Source organism: Carlito syrichta, unplaced genomic scaffold (assembly GCF_000164805.1).
Source record: "Carlito syrichta isolate Samal-C Ts95f unplaced genomic scaffold, Tarsius_syrichta-2.0.1 Scaffold305309, whole genome shotgun sequence".
Taxonomy (NCBI): Eukaryota; Metazoa; Chordata; class Mammalia; order Primates; family Tarsiidae; genus Carlito; species Carlito syrichta.
Window position 1 is genome coordinate 592147 of NW_007249405.1, and position 6694 is coordinate 598840.

The window sequence follows — 6694 nt, forward strand, 5'->3', positions numbered from 1 at the left end:
TCACAGGCAAAAAAAAAGGAAAAGAAAAAAAGTCAAATATTCACCTTTGCCCCACCTTTGAGAGTCCATGGGCTACTACTTGTGTTGTATTATACAAAAGGGAGCTCCCCAAAAAATCGAATTATTTTTTGAAGGGTGGGCCTCTTGTAGTTCAGGGTTCACCCACTAGGAAAATGTTCTGGGACCCCATCAGCATCAGTGTACCAGCTAGTGTTGTGGGAGGCTATGTTTGGCTTCAGTGGATTTTTTTTTGGTGGGGGGTGAGAGTTTTTTTTTTTTTTTTTTTGAGTTGGTGTCTTACTCCATCACCCAGGCTGGAGTGCAGTTGCATGCTCACAACCACCCCAGCATCGACCTGCTGGGTTCAGGCAATCCTTCCGCCTCAGCCTTCCAAGTAGCCGGAACTACAGGCACATGCAATCATGCCTGGCTAATTTTTGATTTATTATAGAGACAAGATGGGGGGGATTCTTTAAACACATTTGTCTATTTCATGATGGGTGATTTACAGGCTCACTTGTCCACAACACACTGAGTATTCAGCAATTTTGACCCCAAGCGGCATAACCCCATGCCCTGCCCTCCAAATTCACTTAGTCTCACTCCAAGTGATTTTGTTTTGTTTTTTTGTTTCCCTGGATAAAAAAAAATTCTCAAAGGGAAATACTTTCCTGACATAGAAGAGGTGAAAAGCAAAACAACAACAAAAAGAGGCAGAAACACTAAAAGGCATCAAAATTGAAGAGTTAAAAAACTTTTGAAAAGTGGAAAAAAGAGCCTTGATAAGGGTATTGCTTCAAATAAAGATTACTTTGAAGGTGACTGAAGTTTAAATGTAAGAATACATCAACAATTTTTAATAAATAAATTCCGTTTTGGGGGAGGAAGGGGCTTGCCCCTTGTTTCCCTCAATTCTCCACCGAAAAAAGAGAATAGACACAGTTTCTATTTCTCTAAACCACATTAAGTTTGGTTTACCTATGGGACATACTTTATTTTGTTTTGTTTTCTGTTACATTTAAACTATCCTTGGAACAAGTCATGTTCCAATCAATCATCCAGGATCCTAGGTGAAACAGACAACCTTTAGCAAGATTACACCTCCTCATCACTTTAATCCATAGGCTAATACAATAAATATATTTAGTGAATATCTTTATAACCCTTGGATATCTGTAAATAAATATATCATCTCAAGCCAGAAAGACCCAGTGAGACTTCTAAGTCTATGGCTTTTCCAGTTCAGACAGTTTATCTTTAACTATTGTGTGAGACATGAAATAAGACTTTACTTTTTTTTTTTTAGAATATACAGAACTGTTTATTTCTTTTTCTAAATTGTGACTCTTGAAAGGGTAAGCGTTGGTAATCTCTACCATCAATAGGTTAACTCCAAAAGTAGCCATACTAGCACCTATCTGAAATAGATAGAAAGAAATACTTTAAATATTTCAGATAAATACTTATATATTTGAATATTTAAAGACTACATTGTCCCCAAATTAGGATCATTAGTTGAATTACTGACATACTGACTTTTCATTCTGCTGAAGCAGCCTTTCCAATGAAAAGGTTAGAGGAGGACATTGTTGGAATGCTGGAGAACAATTGTCCTGATTGGTGTATGTTTGCCCATATGATGGTCTTTTCCACATGTCAGTATTGGCTGGAGAAGTGGAGCATGAGCCTTCATGATCTGAAATACAGGCGGGCTACGTTAGGCTCTGTGCTGGATTACCTCTCCACCCCCATCCCAGGCCAAAAACTATATATATTTGCAGTAATCAGATTTGGAGTAAACTAAAGTGGAGGTCAGAAGATTAAAACATGCCCGACAAGGAATAAAATCTGTCCATAAGAACAAGGGTGATTCTAGAAATAATTTTCTAGGGACTCAAAAAAATCTGATTTAAGACTGATTGAATTTCCATTTTAATTTTATTCTTACTATTCCCTGTCCCATGAATTCCTTCACTAGCATCAAAGTTCTGACAGGCTAAAGCAATTGGTCTTGGCTCCTGCTTGCTAACCTTTGTCCTGGGAGTCCATAATTCTTAGTTTCTCAATTGTAAAGTACCTTATTCCCTTAGCAAGCATGTAACCCACATCATTGAATTTCTGAATCAGATTGAACCTAGCTGACTTCTTCAAGACCTTTCAAACATCTCTACTCATGACATTTTTAGTACTTGTACAAAAATGAAAATGCCAAGGATTTGATTCGGGAGTTTGATCTTTTAAGCTACATGTATACTAAAACATTTTAGAATGAAAAATCGTAGGTAATGACTATACTAACTTAATTTGATCAAAAAGTGTTTTATGAAAAATAAAGAACTTAAATTAAAACACCCATAATGGTAGGACTCTTCCCCTGGCTTTGCTTTCTGATTGGCTAATTAGCAGATAGGACCATCCATTGCAGGATAAACTTGTATTTGCTCAGAATATCATGCACTTAGTTTCTGGTATCCATCTTTTTCCCCTTGAGCTACAAGATTCATTAACACCTAACAGATAAGAACACTAGACAAGGGTTAGCAATAAGTCTAGAATTCTATCATTCAACAAGTATTTCCTCATTGCTTACTAAATGTATGACTGAACCTATGTAGACAGCTAGAGATAGAGACATGAGTGAGCTCAGTCCTTTGCTATTATATAGATGGGTATCACTTACCACCTAAACTTTTCTAGAAGATCTGTCATGCTCTTGACTCAAAGATTCTGCAAAAATAGTACAACAGCAATCCTCTTCTTGATTGTTGCAACATTTACCCCAGAGTTTAGGAAATGAAAGAAGGCCAAGGGAGACTCAATGCTGAAAACACTTCTTACATTCAATCAGCATACTGAAAAATCTGCTTCTTGCTTCTTTTTCCTGTTTTTCATTGTGCAAAATGAATGTTCTGTGACATTGCAAGACTTCAATTGCAATTAAAATACCTTGAAGCAGATAAATGGAAATTCTGACAAATCCAATGAGAATAAAACACCTCCCTCCCTTCCTTCCTCCCTCCCTCCTTCCCTCTCTCCCTCCCTCCCTCCCTCTCTCTTTCTCTCTCTCTTTCTCTTCCTCTCTATCATTCAAATTTCCTATCAGAGTCTCCACTCCAAAGTTTTTGTTAGTGTAAATTGGACAGACTGCTGTGTGCTATGAGCCTTAATTCTGGAACTAAGCAATCTCAATAAATGGAAGCAAATTAATTAGAGCATTAGGAAGTTGCTGTGGGACTCTGAACTGGATACTTTAAATGGATCTCCCAGTCCTAGTCTAACTGTGGGGAAAAACAGGGAGATTCTTTACTTTTTGCCCAAGTTGTCTTGATGGTTTGTTTTGGCAAGCATGAGAAACTAAAACCTTATATTAAAATGTAAAAGAGAAAAATTTGCCAAGTCCCAAGCATGTGCATATGAAAGTGTCTGTGTCAAGACATGGCATCCTAGGAGCCTAAATCCCCCTTGGGACCTGTGCTTGTGATTTTGTAATGTAAACCAGAGCAGAGAGAAGTCCATCCCAAAGGAGACCCAGAATTCTCTTTCTAACATTGCCAGTGTCCCTCAGAATGTTGCCTTATTTGAAGGAAACTTCCTTTGTTTATTCTGTTTATAGTCCTTTCACTTTTCATCAGAGCAACTCACTGACCTTATTTTTGAATGACACAAGCTCTTCATTCCCAGGTGTTATGGGCTGAATGGTGCCTCCCTCTCAAAAAATTAAAATGTGACTGTATTTAGAGATAGGTTATCTAAAGAGATAATTAAGTGAGAATAAGATACAGAAGGTAACTGGGTACAGTGGCATGCATCTGTAGTTCCAGCTGCTTGGAAGGCTGAGGAGGAAGGATTGCCTGAGCCCAGCAGGTTGAGGCTGCAGTGGCTGTGAGTGTGCCATTATACTCCAGCCTGGGCGACAGAGTGAGACTCTGACTCAAAAAAAAAAAAAAAAAAAAAAGATACAGAAGGAAGACCATGTGGAGATGGGTAATATAGCCATCTACAAGCCAAGGAGAGACCTCGGAAGAAATCATTCTACCTTGATCTTAGACTTCCAGTCTTCAGAACTATGAGAAAATAAAATTCTGGTTTAAGCCACCTAGTCTATGGTACTTTTTATGACAGCCCTAGCAAACTAGTATACATGTAATAATAAACTCAACTTTTTGTTTATTTTTTGCTTTATATGTTTTAGCTCTGCGGTTCTTTGAATTTTGATAAACAGATGTTACGTTATAGACAGTACTAATGTATATGACTGGCAAGGATAAAACAGTTAATAGAATCTTGAATAAATTTAAAATATAAGGGTAAAATATGTGTACACAAACTTGATTCATGGCAAAGTGTTAACATTGTGAGGAAAAAGAATGCATCAATAATTATATCAGTTTGAAATTGACAAACTGGCATGTTCAATTTAGGGAGAAGACCAAAATAAGTAACAGTAAAACTTATACTCCTAGCAGTAAAACAAGTAACTATTTTAATGGGGTTGAGAATAAACATTGCAGTAAGATTATCCTTTTTTATATTATCTTTATTTTGGATTACAGCCTAAGGAAGCAATGTTTTGCAGGATATATATTGCTATACCGATTGCTCTTAGAAACACGTGTGGATACAGGACGAATGTGAAAAATTGGTAGAGATAAAATCCAAAATTATATCATTCCAGAAATAAAATATGTACTTTCACAGGAAAACACCCAAAGCAGAAGTTTTTAACCTGATTTTGAGTGAGTCTCCATGGTTCTGTGAAAAATGAATGTATATGTACTTACACGTGTTTCTGAGGAAAAGATCTGAATCTTTCATCAGCTTGTCAAGTAAGAGTCACTTTTGAAGATGAAAAACAATTCACCAGCCGGGCTCGGTGGCTCAGCCTGTAATCCCGCACCTTTGGGAGGCTGAGGTGAGTGGATTGCCTGAGCCTGAGGGTTCGAGACCCGCCTGGACAGCGAGACTTCATCTATACAATAAAACAAAAAAATCAGCCGGGCGTGGTAGCACATGCCTGTAATTCCGGCTACTTGGAAGGCTAGGCGGAAGGATCGCCGGAGCCCAGCAGGTCGAGGCTGCGGTGGCCGGGAGCGGCCACTGTACTCCATTCTGGGCGACAGAGTGAGACTCCAACTCAAAAAAAAAAAAAGAAAAGAAAAGAAAAGAAAAACAATTCACCTAAAGCATAACTCTATTTTTTTTAAGCTTCCACATTTTGTCAAGGTTCAGTTACACCTTAAAGTTAGGAAGTCTAGTATTTACCAAGTTCTATATGTACAAACATTCATTAAATATTGCATCTAAAGTTTTGACTTGGGAAATACTGTTTTTGTTGGAGATGTAGGGTGTATATTTGCACATTTATGTTTATAAGATAAATTGACATCTGCCGCAAGTGTGGTGTTACCCAATGTCTATGGGCATCTGTCAATAACAGAATTACAACTTCAAAGCCATTATACCCTGGGTTATCTTCTCATCTTATTCTTATAACTTACAAAGGAGAAAAGGAAAGGTCAGAAAATGTGAATGTTCAGAGTGATATATCTGCAATTACTAGACTCCTACTTAGTCAAAGTCATTTTAGTCTATGGCATTAAAAATCTAGACAGTCTCTTTTCCTGCCTTCACAGAGCAAAGTGTGTTTTCATCAAACTTCTAAAATGTGGTCATTATCTACACTCAGGCCCTGGTTCTACCACTTGCCAGTACTGTGGTCCCAGGCAAAGTTCTCAACTTTCCTAAAGAACCTGCCTCTGCATAGATAAATTGGGTATACTTTTAGTATCTCATAAGAGTGGTTCTGAGAATTCCATGAGTTCATAAACCTTTAGAAGATATCCTGCCCATAAGTATATGTTGTGCAAACATGAACTCATTCCCTTTCTCTCACTTCTACCTAGGTAAAGTACTCATTGAAGCTACCTTGAAGAGGGAAAGAGACTTTTACAAAGATTTTATGTGCTAGACTTTGCCTGTCCCCTCCCATAATTCTGTCCCCTGCCCAACACAATTCTAGAATTGCCACATCAAGGAATACAACAGATGGAGTTTTGTCAGGGGATACAGAAGACATTGGTTTACACATTTGATATTTTTCTTTTGAGTTTTCTGATCTTACCTTTCCCAATAGCATTATAATTTTACATAAAATGTAAGCCCAAACAAGTGTTTTTTACACCTTCACAAGATTAGCGATTCTAAACTTCTTAGATTTTATACACCAGACAGACACAAATGTTCTGTACTTTTTCTGCATTTAACCTTTTTGACCCTAGAGAAATATGTCTACAGATCTGAACACAGAAAGACATTGTAGATTTTCCCCCACCCCCCAAAAAAATCTCATCCTCTCTCACTTTTCTCTATAATAAAAGTGGGAAAGTGAAAATACATCCCCAGTTTCCCAGCATCTGTGGTTACTATGTGTTCCATTTCTTGCCAATGAGATTAGATGTCTAAGCCTATGGATTAGACATGTGCAAATTTGAAAAAAAAAAGAATTGACTCCAGATGGCATGTTTCTTAAGCCCTTTGCTACTACCCATCTCCTTCCCTCTTGTTTCTACTGAAGACATAAGCACAATGCCTAGAAGTAAAGCTATCATGTCGTGATATCAGGATAAAAGTCACATGCTGAGGATGGCAGAGAAGAAGGACAGAAAAGCTTGAATCATTGATGGCTTTGCACAGC